Raw genomic sequence first — 23,825 nt, forward strand, 5'->3', positions numbered from 1 at the left:
GCCTAACAAGTAGATACCAAGCCAACCCAGGTGAGAGTCACCGGGCAGCGGTAAAGACTATTTTGAAGTACCTGAAAAGGAGTAAAGAGATGTTCCTAGTTTATGGAGGTGAGGAAGAGCTCGTCGTAAGGGGTTACACCGATCCTAGTTTCCAAACCGACAGAGATGATTGTCGATCATAGTCCGGATTCGTGTACGTCCTGAATGGAGGAGCAGTACACTGGATGAGTTCCAAGCAGGATACGGTGGCCGATTCTACCACAGAAGCCGAATACATTGCGGCTTGTGAAGCTGCAAAGGAAGGTGTTTGGATCTGGCATTTTCTGGATGATCTTGGTATTTTCCCAGCATCGACGAAACTGTTGGACCTTTATTGTGATAATTCTGGTGCCATCGCACAAGCCAAGGAGCCGAGGAATCGCCACAAGGTCAGGCACAAAGACTGGAAATATCACCTGATACGAAAGATCGTAAAGTTATGCATGATTCATACGGATGCAAATGTTGCAGATCCGTTGACTAATCCCCTTCCACAACCCAAGCATGAGGGGCACGTTATAGCTATGGGCATTCGATGTCTATTTGATTGACTCTAGTGCAAGTGGGAGACTGTTGGAGATATGCCCTAGAGGCAATCATGTATGATGATATTTCCTATGTCTTTATGAATAAAGATAGTCCTTGGACATTATCAATGATGTGTATCGGCTAGTACGTGACTAGTTTGTGGGACTATGCACTGTACGGTGACTGTCCTAAAAGGTCCCTAGTCGAAAGGGCTGTGTGGACGCGCATCCGACTAGACTAGCATATGACATGGTCGATGGCTTGGTCTCACTAGCCGTGGAGCATTGGATGCTAACCGGATAATATGGACTTGGAAAGGTCTGGTCGGATTCGACGTAGCGATATGTCATCTATGAGTCTCTAGTACAACATACGTTCTATGTCCTAAGACCTGAGCTGACGCATGTACTCGGGATGGAGACATACTTGCTTTGGGCCGACCAAACGCTACTCCGTGAATGGGTAGTTACAAAGGTAGGTTTCGGGTTTGTCCAGTCCCATGCTGCGACACATGGTCGAGCAAGATGGGATTTGCCCCTCCGATCAGGAGAGATATACTCTGGGCCCCTTGTGTGATCCGACCAGGATAATCCGGTTTGTGGTCGGTATCACTGGAACGAGAAAGAGGTTGGGCTAGTAGAAGGATGACAGTCTCGCCTTGAGCCCGACAACATATATCATGCGGCAAAGGGAACAGAAGCACGGCACATTGTACAGGTTCGCCTAACCAGCTTCATAGTCTACTTGGTGGTCGGCACGCCTTGCTAGAGGCTGCTACCAACTGTGCAGGTCGGAGGTGATCCAAACTGTGACCAAGCCGACTTGAACCTAAGGGGTCGTTATCTTAAGGGAAGGAACCTACAAGGTCGGTTCGCAAGACACTGGTTGGATGTGATCCGAACTGGACTAGGAACGTGACCGAGTAGACTTTGGGCCTTAGGGTCTGTGCGAGGCCCAAGTGTTGAGCCTGTGATGGACGTCTATATAAAGTGGAGGTGCGGCACACTCATGTGGTTGATCGCTTCGGCGCTATGACTAGGGTTTGCATGTGTTGCAAATAGCCACCTCCACTCACCGTTGACTGTGTGATCGGACCTAGCAGTCCGCCGCACGGTGTTCGTCCTGCACACGTGGATACCGTTAGAGGCGGTGCACTTGCACCGCTCCGGCGAACTTGTACGTGGGATCGGATGATCGGCTGTTCGAGGGAGATTGGACGAGGAGGAGACGATCCACGTGGACACGCTACCCCAACTCTTCTTCCGCTGCATGGCACTGCGCGTCTAGTGGTAACGAACTGCGATCCATCTCCCGTAGCATGTTCCTATTGTTCTGCGCGTAGGAAAATTTTAATTTGCAGTCAACGCACCCTACCATAGAACACAACAGTATTGTATTGTTGCCATCGCGGATAAAAAGATGGGGTTTATATCATATTTCTTGAGTTTATCCCTCTACATCATGTCATCTTTCTTAATGCGTTACTCTGTTCTTATGAACTTAATACTCTAGATGCATGTTGGATACAGGTCGGTGTGTGGAGTAATAGTAGTAGATGCAGGCAGGAGTCGGTCTACTTGTCGCGGACATTATGCCTATATACATGATCATGCCTAGATAATCTCATAATTATTCTCTTTTCTATCAATTGCTCGACAGTAATTTGTTCACCCACCGTAATATTTATGTTATCTTGAGAGAAGCCTCTAGTGAAACCTATGGCTCCCGGGTCTATTTTTTATCATATAAGATTTCAATCTACTTTTATTTGCATCTTTAAGTTTTGCATTTATATCATAAAATACCAAAAATACATTTATCTTATCATATTATCTCTATCAGATCTCACTTTCGCAAGTGGCCGTGAAGGGATTAACAACCCCTTTATTGCGTTGGTTGCGAGTTCTTTGTTTGTTTGTGTAGGTGCGTGGGACTTTTGAGGAGCCTCCTACTGGATTGATACCTTGGTTCTCAAAAACTGAGGGAAATACTAACGCTACTATTGCTGCATCACCCTTTCCTCTTCAAGGAAAACCAACGCAATCTCAAGACATAGCAAGAAGGATTTCTGGCGCCATTGTCGGGGAGGTGTTCGCTCAAGTCAAGACATACCAAGTACCCATCACAAACTCATCTCCCTCGCATTTACATTATTTGCCATTTGCCTCTCATTTTCCTCTTCCCCACTTCACCCATGTCGTTTTATTTGCCCTCTCTTTCCCAATCTTCTCTCTTTTTTGCTTGCCTTTTTCCGTTTTCCCGTGTGTTAGATCGTTTACCTTGTCATTATGTCTAGTTCCTTATCCGCTCCTATGTTTCCCGAATTTGAAGTTCTTCACTTAAAGAAAAGGCAAGGAGAAAACTTAAAAGATGCTAGGTATAGGATGATGGAATCTTATCGCAAATGCACCCTAGAGGTGAACTTTAGAATTCTTCTTCACAATTTTTATGTTGGGTTAAATATGACGCATAGACAACTGTTGGATTGCATTGCCAAGGGAAATTTTATTGAAATTGATCCTAGTATTGCGCATGAAATTATAGAGGGAATAGTGGGAACACTACCTAAAAAGGGAGGACCACATCCTACCCAAGAAGAAACGCAAGTGTTTGGAAAGATTTGTGAAGTAACAAAAATATTACGAAAGTCTCTTGAGCCTCTTAAAAGTGTTAGCGGAAATCTTCACCGCAGGAATATGTTGATTACTCTTTGCAATAAGCGGTTGGATTCTTTAGATCTAAAAATTTCCGTGTATGAAGGGAAATGTAAAGAACCTCCCGGATTCCAGCATGACTCTGCTAAAAAACTGAAAATCAAAGATGGCACTACTTAGATGTATCTTCCATTTTATGCCTAGCTAGGGGTGCTAAATGATAGCGCTACTTGGGAGGCAACCCAATTTTATTTGTGTTTTTTGTTTTTGTTTCTGTTTAGTAGTAAATTTTGCATCGTGTTTTTATGTTTTAATTAGTGTTTGTGCCAAGTAGAACCTATAGGATAACCTATGATGATAGTTGATTTGATTCTGCTGAAAAACAGAAACTTTGCGCGAACGTATTTAGTTTGGTTAAATCACGGAAACGTGCTTTTGTGTTGATTATTTTTGCTGCTGATCAAAAGACACATTGTCCAGGACTTCCTATTTTGGTAGGATTTTTAGAGTTCAAGAAGTTTGCGTTAGTTACATATTGCTAGAGACTGTTCTATTTTTGACAGATTCTATTTTTCTGTTGTTTGCTTATTTTGATGCATCTATGGCTAGTAAAATAGTTTATAAACCATAGAGAAGTTGGAATACAGTAGGTTTAACACCAAAATAAATAAAGAATGAGTTAATTACAGTACCTTATGTGGTGGTTTTGTTTTCTTTCACTAACGGAGTTTATGAGATTTTCTGTTGAGTTTTGTGTTGTGAAGTTTTCAAGTTTTGGGTAAAGCTTTTATGGACTATGGAATAAGGAGTGGCAAGAGCCTAAGCTCGGGGATGCCCATGGAACCCCAAGATATTCAAGAGTAGCCAAAAGCTTAAGCTTGGGGATGCCCTGGGAAGGCATCCCCTCTTTCGTCTTCGTTGATTGGTAACTTTACTTGGAGCTGTATTTTTATTCACCACATGATATGTGTCTTGCTTGGAGCGTCGTGTATTATATTAGTCTTTGCTTTTTAGTTTTAAACAATCATTCTTGCTGTACACACCTTTTGGGAGAAGCCTACTTTATTAGAATTTGTTAGAATATGCTATGTGCTTCACTTATATCTTTTGAGCTTGATAGTTTTTGCTCTAGTGCTTCACTTATATATTTTAGAGCACGACGGTGGCTTAATTTCCTAGAAATTTCTAGTATCACATGCTTCACTTATATTATTTTGAGAGCCTTTTAGAACAGCATGGTATTTGCTATGGTTATAAAATTGGTCCTAGAATGGTAGGCATCCAAGTTGGGTATAATAAATACTATCATAGGAAGTGAATTGGATGCTATGATCAAATTGATACTTGATAATTGTTTTGAGATATGGAGGTAGTGATATTAAAGTCATGCTAGTTGGGTGATTATGAATTTAAAGAATGCTTGCGTTGAAGTTAGCAAGTCCTGTAGCATGCACGTATGGTTAAAGTTGTGTAACAAATTTAAAACATGAAGTGTACCTGGCTTGTGCATCCTTATGAGTGGCGGTCGGGGACGAGCGATGGTCTTTTCCTACCAATCTATCCCTCTAGGAGCATGCACGTAGTGCTTGGTTTTTGATGACTTCTAAATTTTTTCAATAAGTATATGAGTTCTTATGACTAATGTTGAGTCCATGGATGATACGCACTTTTACCTTTCCATCATTGCTAGCCTCTTCAGTACCGTGCATTGCCCTTTCTCACCTTGAGAGTTGGTGCAAACTTTGCCGGTGCATCCAAACCCTGTGATATGATACGCTCTATCACACATAAACCTCCTTATATCTTCCTCAAAACAGCCACCATACCTACCTATTATGGCATTTCCATAGCCATTCCGAGAATTATTGCCATGCAAGTTTTCACCATTCCGTTTATCATCATGACATACATTACTTTTGTCATATTGCCATTGCATGATCATGTAGTTGACATCGTATTTGTGGCAAAGCCACCATGCATAATTTTTCATACATGTCACTCTTGATTCATTGCACCATCCCAGTACACTGCCGGAGGCATTTATATAGAGTCATATCTTGTTCCAGTTTCGAGTTGTAATTCATATGTTGTAATCAAAAAAAGTGTGATGATCATCATTATTAGAGCAGAGTCCCAAAGAAAAAAAAGGAAAGGCCAAAAAAAGAAAGGCCAAAGAAATAAAAAGAAAAAAGAAAAAAAGGAAAATAAAAAAATAAAAAATAAAAAAGGGGCAATGTTACTATCTCTTTTTCCACACTTGTCCTTCAAAGTAGCACCATGTTCTTCATATAGTGAGTCTCATATATTGTGCTTCAAAGTAGCACCAAGTTTTTCATATAGAGAGTCTCATGTGTTATCACTTTCATATACTAGTGGGAATTTTTCATTATAGAACTTGGCTTGTATAGTCCTACGATGGGCTTCCTCAAATGCCCTAGGTCTTCGTGAGCAAGCAAGTTGGATACACACCCACTAGTTTTCTTTTGTTGAGCATTCATTTATAGCTCTAGTGCATCCGTTGCATGGCAATCCCTACTCCTCATGTTGACATCAATTGATGAGCATCTCCATAGCCCGCTGATTATCCTCGTCAATGTGAGACTTTCTCCCTTTTTGTCTTCTCCACACAATATCCATCATCATATTCTATTCCACCCATAGTGATATATCCATGGCTCACGCTCATGTATTGCGTGAAAGTTGAAATTTTTTGAGATTATTTAAGTACGAAACAATTGCTTGGCTTGTCATCGGGGGTGTAGAATTTGGGAACATTTTTGTGTGACGAAAATGAAGCATAGCCTAACTATATGATTTTGTAGGGATGAACTTTCTTTAGCCATGTTATTTTGAGAAGACATGATTTCTTTGATTAGTATGCTTGAAGTGTTACTATTTCTTTTATCAATATGAACTTCTATTTTGAATCATTTGGATCTGAACATTCATGCCACGATAAAGAAAATTACATTGAGAATTATGCTAGGTAGCATTCCACATCAAAAATTCTGTTTTTATCATTTACCTACTCGAGGACGAGCAGGAATTAAGCTTGGGGATGCTTGATACGTCTCCAACGTATCTATAATTTTTGATTGTTCCATGCTATTATATTACCCCTTTTGGATGTTTATGGGCTTTATTTTACACATTTATATCATTTTTGGGACTAACCTACTAACCGGAGGCCCAGCCCGTATTGCTGTTTTTTTTGCCTATTTTTGTATTTCGAAGAAAAGGAATATCAAACGGAGTCCAAACGGAATGAAACCTTCAGGAACGTGAGTTTTGGAACAAACGTGATCCAGAGGACTTGGAGTGCAGGCCAAGAAGAAGCCGAGGCGGCCACGAGGGTGGAGGGCGCGCCCACCCCTATAGGGTGTGCCCCCTATCTCGTGGGCCCCTCGAGCGGCCACCGACGTACTTTGTCTTCCTATATATACCTACGTACCCCGAAAACGTCCTGGGAGCCAACGAAAAACAATTTCCACCGCCATAACCTTCTGTATCCGCGAGATCCCATCTTGGAGCCTTCGCCAGCGCTCCGCCGGAGGGGAAATCGACCACGGAGGGCTTCTACATCAACACTATAGCCCCTCCGATGAGTTGCGAGTAGTTTACCACAGACCTTCGGGTCCATAGTTATTAGCTAGATGGCTTCTTCTCTATTTTTGTATCTCAATACAATGTTCTCCCCCTCTCTTGTGGAGATCTATTTGATGTAAACTCTTTTTGCGGTGTGTTTGTTGAGATCCGATGAATTTTGGGTTTATGATCAAGTTTATCTATGAGAAATATTTGAATCTTCTCTGAATTCTTTTATGTATGATTGAGTTATCTTTGCAAGTCTCTTCGAATTATCAGTTTGGTTTGGCCTACTAGATTGATCTTTCTTGCCATGGGAGAAGTGCTTAGTGTTGGGTTCAATCTTGAAGTGTCCTTACCCAGTGACAGAAAGGTTTGCAAGGCATGTATTGTATTGTTGCCATCGAGGATCAAAAGATGGAGTTTATATCATATTGCATAAGTTTATCCCTCTACATCATGTCATCTTTCTTAATGCATTACTCTGTTCTTATGAACTTAATACTCTAGATGCATGCTGGATAGCGGTCGATGTGTGGAGTAATAGTAGTACATGCAGGCAGGAGTCGGTCTACTTGTCGCGGGCGTGATGCCTATATACATCATCATGCCTAGATAATCTCATAATTATTCGCTTTTCTATCAATTGCTCGACAGTAATTTGTTCACCCACCATAATACTTATGCTATCTTGAGAGAAGCCTCTAGTGAAACCTATGGCTCCCGGGTCTATCTTTTATCATATAAGCTTTCAATCTACTTTTATTTGCATCTTTACTTTTTGCATCTATATCATAAAATACCAAAATTATATTTATCTTATCATATTATCTCTATCAGATCTCACTTTCGCAAGTGGCCGTGAAGGGATTGGCAACCCCTTTATTGCATTGGTTGCGAGTTCTTTGTTTGTTTGTGTAGGTGCGTGGGACTTTTGAGGAGCCTCCTACTGGATTGATATGTTGGTTCTCAAAAACTGAGGGAAATACTTACGCTACTATTGCCGCATCACCCTTTCCTCTTCAAGGAAAACCAAAGCAAGCTCAAGATGTACCAGCCACCGGGCCCAAGGCGGGCTCGGACTTGACTTAGCAGTGAAGCGAAAGGGCATGTGCGGAGCACCGCGGGCCCAAACAACCTGCAGACTTGGCCGCCACGTGGCGGTTGATTGGACGTGGGTGTCTCCGCTTCCCCATGCTGCCTTGGCAACTACCGATTTGACAAGTCCCTGCTGCATGCAAAAAGAGTCATCATTACCTGTGATCGTGGGGGCCGACGGTTGGCCTCCACTAGACTATAAGAACGGAGGGGCGAGAGCCCCTGTTGTCCATCTCTTTTTGCTCCGCCTTCTTCTTCTCCCTTGCTCCTCCTCTGCTCTCGACGCCAATGGCACCGATCCACTGGTTCTCAGCCGAAGAGAAGGAAAGGCCCCCCGGGAGAGGCTTGACCCGCTCCCGCCAAAGAAACGGTTTGTCCCTGGCCGCCGCGACGAGGTTGCGAGGCCGGAGATGACGAGGCCTTGGTGCGAGCGGCCGCCTCCTGGGTTTCCACTACCCCTGTACACCTGGGCCGAGGGCCTTGTAGAAGGAGACGACGAGCGCCGCCACCCGCGCCGCCGGCGAGGTCGACGAGCCATGGCGGTGCACGTCGTTGCTCCTGGAGTCCACGACGTGGACTCCTCTCGCGAGCTCATGCTCCACACGGCGATGCCTCCGAGCATCTGGATCCGCTTTCCTCCATTCTTCGCCTTCGAGATGCCTCCGAGGGGGCCTCTCAAGCTTTGGCTGCAGGATGCCGGCTGCGGTGCCTCGGCAACCTGAGCGGAGGTTGAAGTCGTCGCTCCGGGCAAGGTCTTCATGACCCGGGGCTGGGGCGAGATCGCCCGGGTCGGCCGAACAGGGGGTTCCCTCGTGATTCATTTCGAATACGATGGCGCCTCCTTGATTCTCTTCAAGGTCTTCGACGCAGAAGGCCGCCGGCTGGAGTGCTGCCCCAGAGGAGGCAGCCAGGACATCGACGTGGCAAGGGCTAGGCCTGCCACCCGTTTCCCCAACGGCTCCTCTGGTAGCAGCGGTGATGTTTGGGAGTCCAACGACTCTCCCAAGCTCTTCGTGACTCTAGAGACGAGCGACGACAGCTACGTGCCCCCGAGCTCGCGTCGTGCCTAGAGCAAGGCGGCTGCATCAAGACGCCGCGCAGTTGATCTGGACGGGGTTGGCGCCGGCCTCCCGTGGCCCACTGTTGATGATGGCGTCGGCCATGGAGGCGCGTGTAGTTAGGGCTCCTTAGGATTTTCGTCTTTTATTCCCTGCGAGGAATCGAGGAAACACCCAGTGGGGGCATGTAAAGAGTCTGCTATGTCTTTTGTTGATATTATCCTTATTATGAGGCGGTGCAGATGCTTGTCCTGCCCCGGCTTGGTTCCCCCTTTCTAATCTCGTGACGACTTGGTGCTCTACGCTAACAGGTCCCGGTCCCCAGGCAGGCTTCAGCCATCACTGGTATGCCAGGTCGTGATGCCGTGGTCAAGGCCAGGAGGTGAGCGGCCCGAGGTCCAGTAAGAGCCCCTGAGGCGCGATGCTCAAGAGGTCCCCTTTAGCGCTCAAGTAGCCGCCGAAAGGTGAGAAAGGAAGGCAACATCACCGTCATAGAGCCGCATTAAGTGGAGATTCAGAGCCGCATTGATTAGCTGTTCTAGGCGCGAAACTTATCTTGGAAGCATGGAATCGTTCCTTCGCGAGGCGCCGAACTTGCGCGTCGGTAGCTGGGATGTAGCTGGGTTAGGACTTCGCAAGCTTCCCCTCTCTTCCCCGCACTCTCCTTTGTGCTCTACGTCCTTAGGTCCCAGCCCTCGAGCGAGCTCAGCCACCGCTGGTATGCCAGGTCACGATGCCGTGGACAAGGCCAGGGGGTGAGGGATGGAGAGCCAGTAAGAGCTCTTGAGTCGCGATGCTCAGGAGCCCCCCTTTTAACGTGCAAGCGGATCGCGCGGGAAAGAAAGAGAGAGCTCATGGTGCCACCCGCTGTTGACCTCAGGAGGTTCCTATAAACCAACACGAGAGAAGCAGGGGTTGCCATTATGATTGCCGACTGGCCATTGGTTGCTCCGAGAGAGTGGTGAGGGCACTTAGGGCCTGGTGAGGTGACGCTTGCGGGGCTGCCGTGGGCCAGAGCTCGACCACCTAGATTTGTCGACGTCGCATGGATGGACCCATGCACAAGCGTCGTGCCAGCGTAAGCAGCTCCAAAGGTAGGTGTCAATCGAGCAGGCGATAATCACAGGCAGGTTAAGCTTGAAGGGAAAATCAACTTAGATAAATGTAGGAGGGATACACGCCACTGGGTCAGGCCCGAGCGGCTTGGAGGATGATGCAGCCCGAGGGGAGCCCCCAGCAAGGTAAACTGAAGACATAAGCAAAAGGGATACATGCCGCAGAGACAGACCAACATGACCTCGGAATGATGCAGCCCTGAGGGCGCTCCCAGCTGAAATGAACTCGAAAGATGTCACCTGGTACCATTGCAGAGGAGGTGTTGGAGTAGCTGAAGATGCGCGGTGAAGAGACCGGCCCTCACGAGCCACCGGAGCCCTGAGCCTCAGGAGGCTCTGGGCGTCCAAGCGGTTCCTCGAGGACCATCTCCATCTCCGCCAGGACCGCATGATGCCTGTCCTCCTGAGCCGCCAGAATGCTCAAAGTGGCGCTGATGAGTAGCGATCGTGTTCGGCAAGCCGAAAGGCATGCAAACGTAGCTGTACGGCGGACCCTCGCAACATCCCACGCGCGAAGGCCAGAGGCGCTCCTGAGACGCGGCTCGGTTGAGCCCTGGGAAGTCGATGCAGACGCGCAGCCTACCATCCTCGCCTAGATGGGGAGCTACGCCAGGCAGGCGGCGATCGCCGCGTATGACTCTTGATTCCTGAAGCTCCTGAGTGGTCTTGGTGATGAACTCCTGAGGTTGGGCCTTCCTTGCCCCATGCCTTCCTGAGGGAAACGTGCTATGAAGCATGCCTCCAAGTGGTGCCCGAGCGCGTCCCTCATGATCTTGTCAAAGTCTGAGGCCCTCCAGAAGAGATCCCACGAGCCCTGCCTGAGGAGGGCGCCGGGCACGCCTTCCTATGCGATGGAAGGAGGCGCCCCTTGCACTAATGCAGATCCTGACGTGACACCTCCGGAGATGCCGACCTCCAGAGGCCTTGAGCTGGGCGATGTCTTCTTCTTCTTGGGAATTACCTCAGGAGGGTTCTCGCTCTTGCTATATGGGTCCCCGGTTGATGCGGCTTGGAAGGCGCGCTCGAGGGAGCACACCGCATCCTTCTCTTCGTAGCGGACTGTGATGATTCCGCCGCTTCCTGGCATCTTGAGGACGTTGTAAGCATGGTGGGGCACTGCCATAAACTTGGCCAGCGCCGGATACCCGAGGATGGCATTGTATGGCAGGCGAATGTGGGCAACGTCGAAGTCGATGAGCTCGGTACGATACTTGTTGTGCCGCCCGAAAGTGACAGGGAGGCGGACCTGCCCTACTGGGGTAGTGGAGCCGTCAGTGACTACTGACAAAGGCTTGTTAGGCTGAAGTTGATCATATGGAACTTGAAGGTTGTTGAATGTCTCGACAGACAGAACGTTGAGTCCTGCGCCACCATCGATAAGAGTCCTGGTAACTTGCACATTGCTGATGACTGGGGAACAGAGCATTGGGAGGATGCCAGCTGTAGCCACACACTTGAGTTGATCCGCTGAGCTGAAAGTGATGGCACGGACCATCGGAGAGGGCGTGTGGCCTCGAGCTTAGGAAGGACTACATTCATCTCGCGAGCAAACTGCTTGAAGATGTGTTGAGAAGCTGGGGCCTGGGCTCCGCCAAATATGCAAGCGATAGCACATGCCTCCTGGAAGCCCCCAGACCCTTCGTCCTGGTGGTTTTCATCATTCCTCCTTGGCGGTGGCGGTAGAGGAGGAATGCGTGCGTTGCCTTGTGGGCGACCCTTGCGAGGCTGATCCCTCCAAGCCCCCTCGCGAGACTGGTCCTGCCAGCGATCCTCGCAAGGGCGGTCGCGCCACTCCTTGTGAGGGCCTCGGTCGTCCCATCGTCCTCTGCATCTTCCTCCTCCTCGGGCGTAGCCCTGGTCGTTGCGCTCGGGGCGTCGACCGATGCATCCTTCTCGAACGGCCCTGAGCTCCTGGCATTAATTGGTGTTGTGGGTGTAGAGGTTGTGGTAGGCGCAGAATCGGCTACCCTTGGACGACTCTGGCTGGTCCCTGCCGTCCTTTGTGTCTGGTTCGGATGCGAGCACGGCTACTCCTTTACACTTCACGTCCTTGTCTTTGGCCTTCTTTTCTTTTGGGCCAGTAGCTGGAAGCTCGAGGAGGGAGAGGTGTCCTTCCTCAGCTCTTGCGCACTTGGTCGCCAAGTTGAACAGCTCCAGAGATGTGCACAGATCCTCGTGGATGGCGAGCTCCTCCTTCATTTTGACATCATGGACGCCATCAGAGAACGCTGAGATGATGGCCTCCTCAGTCACCTTGGGAATCTTGAGGCGAGCACTGTTGAACCGCTGGATGTACTTCTGCAGGGTCTCTCCAGCCTGCTTCTTGATGAGGCGCAGGTCACCCACGACCGGAGGGCGGTCGCGAGTGCCTTGGAAGTTGGCGATGAAACGGCTGCGCATCTCGTCCCAAGAGGAGATCGAGTCGGGAGGAAGGTTCAGGAGCCAGGTGCGAGCACCATCCTTGAGCGCCATGGGAAACTTGTTCGCCATGACCTTTTCGTCTCTGTTGGCGGCCTTAATGCCCAGCTCGTAGAGCTACAGGAACTCCATGGGGTCGGTAGTGCCGTCGTAGCGAGGAGGCAGGTCCGGCTTGAACTTGCCGGGGCAGGTGATGATACACAGCTCGGTGGTGAAGGCATGCCGTGGCCACATGAGCTTTTTGCAGATGTGGGGCTCGCTCTTGATGGTTCCCGCGTGCTGCCGCCAGGGGCAACACGGGGTCTTGACGTGATGGTACAGGGATGCGGTCTTGAAGTGCTGGTGCAGGGAGCACGTGTGCGCCTTCTTGAGACCGGGGGATTTCTTGGCAGCTTCTTTCTTCCCGCGTGGGCGCTGGACGCGGTGGGTCACGTCCAGGAGCTGCGTGCCTTGCAGCCAGGGCGCCTTCTTGGGGAGGGGGTGGCGGAGGCACTCCCTGAGCCACGTCGCCCATGCAGGACGGAGGGCAAGGCAGCGAGAGGGATGGCACAGGAGAGCTCCCCGCGGCGCCGACAAGCTCGGTGATGCGAGCGAGCCAGTCGTCCTAGAGCTCGTCGACGGGGTGGTAGTGCAGGAGCTCACGTGCTAGGATCAATGCGGCCTGTGCGTCTGTGGGAGGGCAACGAGCGTGAGACGACGAACCAGCTGGGGTAAGCGACAGAGTGGCGGTGTAGCCTTCCTGCCGCACCAAGGGGTGCAGCAAAGATGCTTGCTGCTCGTTCCCTGCCGGGCCAATGGTGGCGTTGGCGGCAAGCGATGGAGAGCGGCGAGGAGGCCCACCGACGGGAGCCGTCTGGGCGACATGGGCGGCGAGAGCAGCCCAGCGCTCGGCGCGAGCTCGGCGAGCGTGTGCCATGGATGCGATGAAGCGACGGAACGTAGAACAGCGGAAAGAAGATTCCGGCACACCCCTACCTGGCACGCCAAATGTTAGATATCGGGTTCCGGCAAAACCCTTAAGGTTCGAACTTTTGGGTGCGCACGAAGATCTTCTCCCTACCTAAACACGCCCACAACCTCACCACGAATCTAAGCTAGCACGATGAGCAACACAAGAGACACGAGATTTATACATGTTCGGGCCACCGTTGTGGTGTAATACCCTACTCATGTGTGTGGTTAGGTGGATTGCCTCTTTGGCTGATGATGAACAGTACAGAGGAAGAACAGCCTCGCGAGGGGTGTTCTTGTGGTGGTGGTGTTCTACTTGGGAAGGATTCGATCCGCCCCTTCTACTGTGGTGGCTATCTCTATATATATAGGCCCTGGTCCTCTTCCCAAATAATGAGTGGGAAGGGAGCCAACAATGGCTATTTTGAAAGGTGACAGCTAGTACAAGCAATCCTGACTAAAGGTGGTCTTCGACTACCAAAGGCACTAGCGATGATGCCGTCTTGGGATCCACGGTCAACTCCGTCCTGCCGTCCTGCTGGTCTTGGGATCCACGGTGAACTCCGTCCTGCCGTCCTTGCACCGAAATGGAAACCTTTGCTTGATGCCTCGGTAATCCGCGCCTGCGCTTGCCCCCTTTGCACCAAAGAGGAAACGAGGACACTGCGCAGGCTGGCACCCGCCTGGTCTTGATCGTCATGGCTTGCGTCATGAGCACCTCGCGAGGTACCCCTTGCCTTGATCTCTCCGCCTCCTCGCGAGCCTGCCTAGTGAGGCCGCCCCTAAGGAGGCCTTGCACCGTCCGCCCCGCAAGGCTTGGCCCCTCGCGAGGGTCTTGAACTTGGGTTGATGAAGACAGGCCGTACTGGGCCGCTGGTTTAGCCACGCTGCAGGCCGTAGGCAGGCAAGTCTGGGGACCCCCGTTCCTAGGACGCTGACACCTACCACCGCGCCACCTCAGCAGCCTACCAGCCTACATGGCGCAGACCGCCTCGCTAGCCCAGGCGCGTGTCAAGGCAGGTCGAAGCGGCGGTAAAGCGAGGGGGCCACCTAAGAGGCGCATTAAATGCGTCTTGTCACGTAATGGCAAGAGATAGGCTTAGCCAAAGTACCCCGATGCCACCTCCTGTGTGCCACTTTGGCGATCCCCTTGTCTATAAAAGGACGCCCGAGGCATCCAAGAGAAGGATTCGAACCCTTGGACAAGTTGCGCTCATTGTAGCTAGATCAGGAACTCCAAGAACACAGATATACACACCAAAGCAGGACTAGGGTATTACGCATCCTCATAGCTCGAACCTAGGTAAACGACCTGAGTGTTTGTGCAGACTACTGATCCCGCTCTCCTCACGACCCAGCGCCCCGCAACTACAGTAGGGATTCTTCTGATTCCATAGGTGTCGTTTTCCACCGACATCTTTGGCGCGCCAGGTAGGGGGCGCGCAGTTGTGAGAATCTGGTTTAGCATCTAGTAGAACAGCTCTTCGTTGCCATGGCTGAAGACGACCACGGCGATTGGTTCATTTGGGACCGGACTGCCTGTGCCGGTGTGGACCATTAGCGGGTCAGTCACGGAAAGAACCCGTGGCGCATCCTGCGAACACCCACATCACCCTGGTAGTCCGGGCCTGGTGAGCGGCGTCGCTCGTACGCCAGGCGATGAGCCACACGCCACAAACTCTGGAGACGGAATTGGGCCCCCGCAAGCGGCACGGGGCCCTCCAGGGGTGTCGTCGTGCCGCCAGACGGCGGAGCGGCGGCGCCCAACACAGCAACACCGGCGCCTGATATGTCTCCAACGTATCTATAATATTTGATTGTTTCATGCTATTATATTACCACTTTTGGATGTTTATGGGCTTTATTTTACACATTTATATCATTTTTGGGACTAACCTACTAACCGTAGGCCCAGCCTGTATTGTTGTTTTTTTTTGCCGATTTCAGTATTTCGAAGAAAAGGAATATCAAACGGAGTCCAAACGGAATGAAACCTCCGGGAGCGTGATTTTTGGAACGAAAGTGATCCAGAGGACTTGGAGTGCAAGTCAAGAAGCAGCCAAGGCGGCCACGAGAGGGTAGGGCGCCCCCACCCCTATAGGGTGCGTCCCCTGTCTCGTGGGCCCCACGGGTGGCCACCGACGTACTTCTTCCTCCTATATAAGCCTACGTACCCCGAAAACATCCAGGGAGCCAACGAAACTCAATTTCCACCACTGTAACCTTCTGTATCTGCGAGATCCTATCTTGGAGCCTTCGCCGGCGCTCCGCCGCAGGGGGAATCGACCATGGAGGGCTTCTAAATCAACACCATAGCCCCTCCGATGAGTTGTGAGTAGTTTACCATAGACCTTCGGGTCCATAGTTATTAGCTAGATGGCTTCTTCTCTCTTTTTGGATCTCAACACAATGTTCTCCCCCTCTCTTGTGGAGATCTATTCGATGTAAACTCTTTCTGCAGTGTGTTTGTCGAGATCCGATGAATTGTGGGTTTATGATCAAGTTTATCTATGAGAAATATTTGATTCTCCTCTGAATTCATTTATGTATGATTGAGTTATCTTTGCAAGTCCCTTCGAATTATCAGTTTGGTTTGGCCTACTAGATTGATCTTTCTTTCCATATGAGAAGTGTTTAGCTTTGGGTTCAATCTTGCGGTGTCCTTACCCAGTGACAGAAAGGGTTGCAAGGCACGTATTGCATTGTTGCCATCGAGGATAAAAAGATGGGGTTTATATCATATTGCATGAGTTTATCCCTCTACATCATGTCATCTTGCTTAAGGCGTTACTCTGTTCTTATGAACTTAATACTCTAGATGCAGGTAGGAGTCGGTCGATGTGTGGAGAAATACTAGTAGATGCAGGCAGGAGTCGGTCTACTTGTCATGGACGTGATGCCTATATACATGATCATGCCGAGATAATCTCATAATTATTCGCTTTTCTATCAATTGCTCGATAGTAATTTGTTCACCCACCGTAATACTTATGCTATCTTGAGAGAAGCCTCTACTTTTATTTGCATCTTTACTTTTTGCATCTATGTTATAAACTACACTTTCACAAGTGGCTGTGAAGGGATTGACAAGCCCTTTATTGCATTGGTTGCGAGTTCTTTTTTTGTTTGTGTAGGTGCGTGGGACTTTTGAGGAGCCTCCTACTGGATTGATACCTTGGTTCTTAAAAACTAAGGGAAATACTTACGCTACTATTGCTGCATCACCCTTTCCTCTTCAAGGAAAACCAATGCAAGCTCAAGACGTAGCAAGAAGGATTTTTGGCACCGTTGCCGGGGAGGTCTTCGCTCAAGTCAAGACATACCAAGTACCCATCACAAACTCATCTCCCTCGCATTTACATTATTTGCCATTTGCCTCTCGTTTTCCTCTCCCCCACTTCACCCTTGCCGTTTCATTCGCCCTCTCTTTCCCAATCTCCTCCTCTCTTTTCGCTTGCCTTTTTCTGTTTGCTTGTGTGCCTGTTTGTCCTTATGGCCTTACCTAAGGGTTCCGACCACCTTCTTAGAAGGTTGGAAGAGATTGAATCAAATATTAGAAGCTTTATGAATTTGCAGTTTGAGCATAATAATTTCTTCAGAAAAGAGCTTTAGGAACAAAAAGGTTTTTTTGGGTTTATGAACAAAGAGCTTGACGATATGAATAAAGAATTTTATGGTGTGAACTCTCGAATTGCCCGGCTTGAAAATGTTATAGTCAAAATTTCTGATAAGCAAGCCACCTTAGTCAATAAGATGGCCGCCAAACCAGAAAAGGTAGATGAAAATAATGATGAATATCTTAAAGCTATTGATGCGTCTCCTATTAGACCTTTGTTTTGCAATATGAATCTTGATAATTATGGTACTGATGATGAGTCAACTTTACCTAGAAGGCGTCCCAGGAATTCAGAGTTTTTAGATCTTGATGCTAAATTTGGTAAAAGTGGGATTGGAGATGTCATGACTTTAAATAGCATTGAACCCATTATCTCGGATTTCAAGGAATTTGATTATGATAATCATTCTCTAGAAAGTTGTATTTCCTTGTTGCAATCCGTTGTTAATTCTCCTCATGCTTATAGTCAAAATAAAGCTTTTACCAAACATATCGTTGATGCCTTGATGTAATCTTATGATGAAAAACTTAATTTGGAAGTTTCTATACCTAGAAACCTTAATGATGAGTTGGAACCTACTATAAAGATTAGAATTAAAGATCATGAGTGTTTTGCTTTGTGTGATTTGGGTGCTAGTGTTTCCACGATTCCAAAAACTTTATGTGATATTCTAGGTTTCCATGATCTTGATGATTGCTCTTTAAATTTGCACCATGTGGATTCCACCACTAAAAAGCCAATGGGAAGGATCAATGATGTTCTCATCGTTGCAAATAGAAATTTGGTGGCCGTAGATTTTATTGTTCTTGATATAGATTGCAATCTTTCTTGCCCTATTATTCTTGGTAGACCTTTCCTTAGAACGATTGGTGCGATTATTGATATGAAGGAAGGGAGTATTAGATTCCAATTTCCATTAAAGAAAAGTATGGAGCACTTTCCAAGAAAGGAAGTCAAATTACCTTATGAATTTATCATGCGAGCTACTTATGAATTTAGTGCCAAAGATGGCACTACTTAGATCTGTCTTTGCTTTTATGCCTAGCTAGGGGCGTTAAATGATAGCGCTAGTTGGGAGGCAACCCAATTTTATTTGTGTTTTTTGTTTTTGTTCCTGTTTAGTAATAAATTTTGCATCTACCTTCTGTTTATATGTATTTTTATCTTTAATTAGTGTTTGTGCCAAGTAGAACCTATAGGATAACCTATGATGATAGTTGATTTGATTCTGCTGAAAAACAGAAACTTTGCGCGCACGAATTTAATTTTGTTAAATCACAGAAACATGATTTTGCATTGATTCTCTTTGATGCTGATCAATAGACAAATTGTCCAGGACTTCCTATTTTGGTAGGATTTTTAGAGTTCGAGAAGTTTGCTTTAGTTAAAGATTGCTACAGACTTTTCTGTTTTTGACAGATTCTATTTTTCGTGTGTTGTTTGCTTATTTTGATGCATCTATGGCTAGTAAAATAGTTTATAAACCATAGAGAAGTTGGAATAAATTAGGTTTAACACCAAAATAAATAAATAATGATTTTATTACAGTACCTTATGTGTTGGTTTTGTTTTCTTTCACTTACGGAGCTGATAAGATTTCCTGTTGAGTTTTGTGTTGTGAAGTTTTCAAGTTTTGGGTAAAGCTTTTATGGACTATGGAATAAGGAGTGGCAAGAGCCTAAGCTTGTGGATTCCCATGGAACCCCAAGATATTCAATGATAGCCAAAAGCCTAAGCTTGGGGATGCCTCGGGAAGGCATCCCCTCTTTCGTCTTCGTTCATTGGTAACTTTACTTGGAGCTATATTTTTATTCGCCACATGATATTTGTTTTGCTTGGAGCGTCATGTATTATATTAGTATTTGCTTTTTAGTTTACCATAATCATCCTTGTTGTACACACCTTTTGGGAGAAGCCTAATTTATTAGTATTTGCTAGAATACTCTATGTGCTTCACTTATATCTTTTGAGCTTGATACTTTATGCTCTAGTGCTTCACTTATATCTTTTATAGCACGGTGGTGACTTAATTTTGAAGAAATTGCCAGTCTCTCATGCTTCACTTATATCTTTTTGAGAGTCTTTTAGAATAGCATGGTATTTTCTATGGTTACAAATTTGGTCCTAGAATGATGAGCTTCCAAGTTGGGTATAATAAAAACTATCATAGAAAAAGAATTGGATGCTATGATCAATTTGATGCTTGATAATTGTTTTGAGGTATGGAGGTAGTGATATTAAAGTCATGCTAGTTGAGGTGATTATGAAAAGTACTTGTGTTGAGGGTTGTGATTCCTGTAGCATGCACGTATGGTGAACCGCTTTGTGATGAAGTTGGAGCACAAGTTTATTTATTGATTGTCTTCCTTATGAGTGGCGGTCGGGGACGAGCGATGGTCTTTTCCTACCAATCTATCCCCCTAGGAGCATGCACATAGTACTTTTGTTTTTGATGACTTCTAGATTTTTGCAACAAGTACATGAGTCCATGGATTATACACACTCTCTCACCTTTCCACCATTGCTAGCCTCTCTTGTGCCGCACAACTTTCGCCGGTACCATACACCCACCATATACCTTCCTCAAAACAGCCACCATACCTACCTATTTCGGCATTTCCATAGCCATTCTGAGATATATTGCCATGCAACTTTCCACCGTTCCATTCATATGACACGCATTACTTTTGTCATATTGCTCTTTGCATGATCATGTAGTTGACATCGTATTTGTGGCAAGGCCACCTTCATAATTTTCATACATGTCGCTCTTGATTCATTGCATATCCCGGTACACCGCCGGATGCATTCATATAGAGTCATATATTGTTCTAGCTTTGAGTTGTAATTCTAGAGTTGCAAATCCATAAAAGTGTGATGATCTTCATTATTAGAGCATTGTCCCAGTGAGGAAAGGATGATGAAGACTATGATTTCCCCACAAGTCGGGATGAGACTTCGGACTTTACAAAAAGAAAAAAAAGAAAGAAGAAAAAGAAGAAAAAGAAGAAGAAAAAGAAGGAAATGCCGGAAAAAAAAGAAAGGCCAAATAAAAAGAAAAAGAAAAAAAAGAGAAAAAAAATAAAATGAGAGAAAAAGAGAGAAGGGACAATGCTACTATCTCTTTTTCCACACTTGTGCTTCGGAGTAGTACCATGATCTTCATGATAGAGAGTCTCATATGTTGTCACTTTCATATACTAGTGGGAATTTTTCATTATAGAACTTGGCTTGTATATTCCAATGATGGGCTTCCTCAAAATGCCCTAGGTCTTGCTGAGCAAGCGAGTTGGATGCACACCCACTTAGTTTCTTTTGTTGAGCTTTCATATATTTATAGCTCTAGTGCATCCGTTGCATGGCAATCCCTACTCACTCACATTGATATCTATTAATGGGCATCTCCATTGCCCATTGATATGCCTAGTTGATGTGAGACTATCTTCTCATTTTTTGTCTTCTCCACAACCACCATTCTATTCCACATATAGTGCTATGTCCATGGCTCACACTCATGTATTGCGTGAATGTTGAAAGAGTTTGAGATTATTAAAGCATGAAACAATTGCTTGGCTTGTCATCGGGGTTGTGCATGATTAAATACTTTGTGTGATGAAGATAGAGCAACAGCCAGACTATATGATTTGTAGGGATAACTTTCTTTGGCCATGTTATTTTGAGAAGACATGATTACTTTGATTAGTATGCTTGAAGTATCACCGTTTTCATGTTAATATGAACTTTTATTTTGTATCATTTGGATCTGAACATTCATGAAACAATAAAGAAAATTACATTGAGAATTATGCTAGGTAGCATTCCACATCAAAAATTCTGTTTTTACCATTTACCTACTCGAGGACGAGCAGGAATTAAGCTTGGGTATGCCTAATACGTCTCCAACGTATCTATAATTTTTGATTGTTTCATGCTATTATATTACCCCTTTTGGATGTTTATGGGCTTTACTTTACACATTTATATCATTTTTGGGACTAACCTACTAACCGGAGGCCCAGCCCGTATTGCTGTTTTTTTGCCTATTTTAGTATTTCGAAGAAAAGGAATATCAAACGGAGTCCAAACAGAATGAAATCTTCGGGAGCGTGATTTTTGGAACGAACGTGATCTAGAGGACTTGGAGTGCAAGTCAAGAAGCAGCCGAGGCAGCCACGAGAGGGTAGGGCGCCCCCCCTATAGGGCGCGCCCCCTGTCTCGTGGGCCCCTCGGGCGGCCACCGACCTACTTCTTCCTCCTATATATACCCATGTACCCCGAGAACATCCAGGGAGCCAACGAAAAACTATTTCCACCACCGTAACCTTCTGTATCCATGAGGTCCCATCTTGGACCCTTCGTCGGCACTCCGCCGGAGGGGGAATGGACCATGGAGGGCTTCCACATCAACACCATAGCCCCTACGATGAGTTGTGAGTAGTTTACCACAGACCTTTGGGTCCATAGTTATTAGCTAGATGGCTTCTTCTCTGTTTTTGGATCTCAATACCATGTTCTCCTTGATTTTCTTGGAGATCTATTCGATGTAACTCTTTTTGCGGTGTGTTTGTCGAGATCCAATGAATTGTGGGTTTATGATCAAGTTTATCTATGAGAAATATTTGAATCTCCTCCAAATTCTTTTATGTATGATTGAGTTATCTTTGCAAGTCTCTTCGAATTATCAGTTTGGTTTGGCCTACAAGATTGATCTTTCTTGCAATTGGAGAAGTGCTTAGCTTTGGGTTCAATCTTGCGGTGTCCTTTCCCAGTGACAGCAGGGGCAGCAAGGCACGTATTGTATTGTTGCCATCAAGGATAAAAAGATGGGGTTTATATCATATTGCATGAGTTTATCCCTCTACATCATGTCATCTTTCTTAATGCGTTACTCTTTTGTTATGAACTTAATACTCTAGATGCATGCTGGATAGTGGTCGATGTGTGGAGTAATAGTAGTAGATGAAGGCAAGAGTCGGTCTACTTGTCACGGACGTGGTGCCTATATACATGATCATGCCTAGATAATCTCATAATTATTCGCTTTTCTATCAATTGGTCGACAGTAATTTGTTCACCTACTATAATACTTATGCTATCTTGAGAGAAGCCACTAGTGAAACCTATGGCCCTCGGGTCTATCTTTTATCATATAAGCTTTCAATCTACTGTTATTTGCATCTTTACTTTTCCAATCTATATTATAAAATACCAAAAATATATTTATCTTATCATACTATCTCTATCAGATCTCACTTTTGCAAGTGGCCGTGAAGGGATTGACAACCCCTTTATTGCGTTGGTTGCGAGTTCTTTGTTTGTTTGTGTAGGTGCGTGGGACTTTTGAGGAGCCTCCTACTTGATTGATACCTTGGTTATCAAAAACTGAGGGAAATACTTACGCTACTATTGTTGCATCACCCTTTCCTCTTCATGGAAAACCAACGCAAGCTCAAGACGTAGCAAGAAAGATTTCTGGCACCGTTGCCAGGGAGGTCTTCGCTCATGTCAAGACATACAAAGTACCCATCACAAACTCATCTCCCTCGCATTTACATTATTTGCCATTTGCCTCTCATTTTCTTCTCCCCCACTTCACCCTTGCCGTTTTATTCGCCCCCTCTTTCCCAATCTTCTCCTCTCTTTTTCGCTTGCCTTTTTCTGTTTGCTTGTGTGTTGGATTACTTGTCGCCATGGCGCAAGATAATACCAAATTGTGTGATTTCTCCAATACCAATAATATTGATTTCCTTAGTACTCCGATTGCTCCTCTTAATGATGTTGAGTCTTGTGAAATCAATACTGCTTTGCTGAATCTTGTTATGAAAGATCAATTCACCGGCCTTCCTAGTGAAGATGACGCTACCCATCTAAACAACTTTGTTGATTTGTGTCATATGCGAAAGAAGCAAGATACGGACAATGATATTGTTAAATTGAACTTATTTCCATTTTCACTTAGAGATCGTGCTAAAGTTTGGTTTTCGTCTTTGCCTAAGAATAGTATTGATTCATGGAATAAGTGCAAAGATGCTTTTATCTCTAAATGTTTTCCTCCCGCTAAGATCATCACTTTTAGGAACGATATTATGAATTTTAAACAACTTGATCATGAGCATGTTGCCCAGTCTTTGGAAACAATGAAATTGATGATTCACAATTGCCCTACTCATGGTTTGAATTTATGGATGATCATACAAAATTTTTATGCCGGATTGAACTTTGCTTCTAGAAATCTTTTAGATTCGGCCATGGGAGGAACGATTATGGAAATCACTTTAGGAGATGCTACAAAACTCCTTGATAATATTATGGCTAATTACTCTCAATGGCACACCGAAAGATCTACTAGTAAAAAAGTGCATGCTATAGAAGAAATTAATGTTTTGAGTGGAAAGATGGATGAACTTATGAAATTGTTTGCTACTAAGAATGTTCCTCTTGATCCCAATGATATGCCTTTGTTCACTTTGATTGAGAATAATAATGAATCTATGGATGAAAATTTTGTTGGTAGGAATAGTTTTGGTAACAATGCTTATAGAGGAAACTTTAATACAAGACCGTTCCCTAGTAATTCCTCTAATAATTATGGAAATTCCTACAATAATTATTATGGTAATTTTAATAAGATTCCCTCTGATTTTGAGAATAGTGTAAAATAATTTATGATCTCTCAAAAGAATTTTAATGCCTTGCTTGAAGAAAAATTGCTCAAAGTTAATGCCTTGGTGAAACTTAGATCTACTCCTCCTAAGCATGATA

Source organism: Triticum dicoccoides, chromosome 7B, assembly GCF_002162155.2.
Source record: "Triticum dicoccoides isolate Atlit2015 ecotype Zavitan chromosome 7B, WEW_v2.0, whole genome shotgun sequence".
Classification (NCBI taxonomy): domain Eukaryota; kingdom Viridiplantae; phylum Streptophyta; class Magnoliopsida; order Poales; family Poaceae; genus Triticum; species Triticum dicoccoides.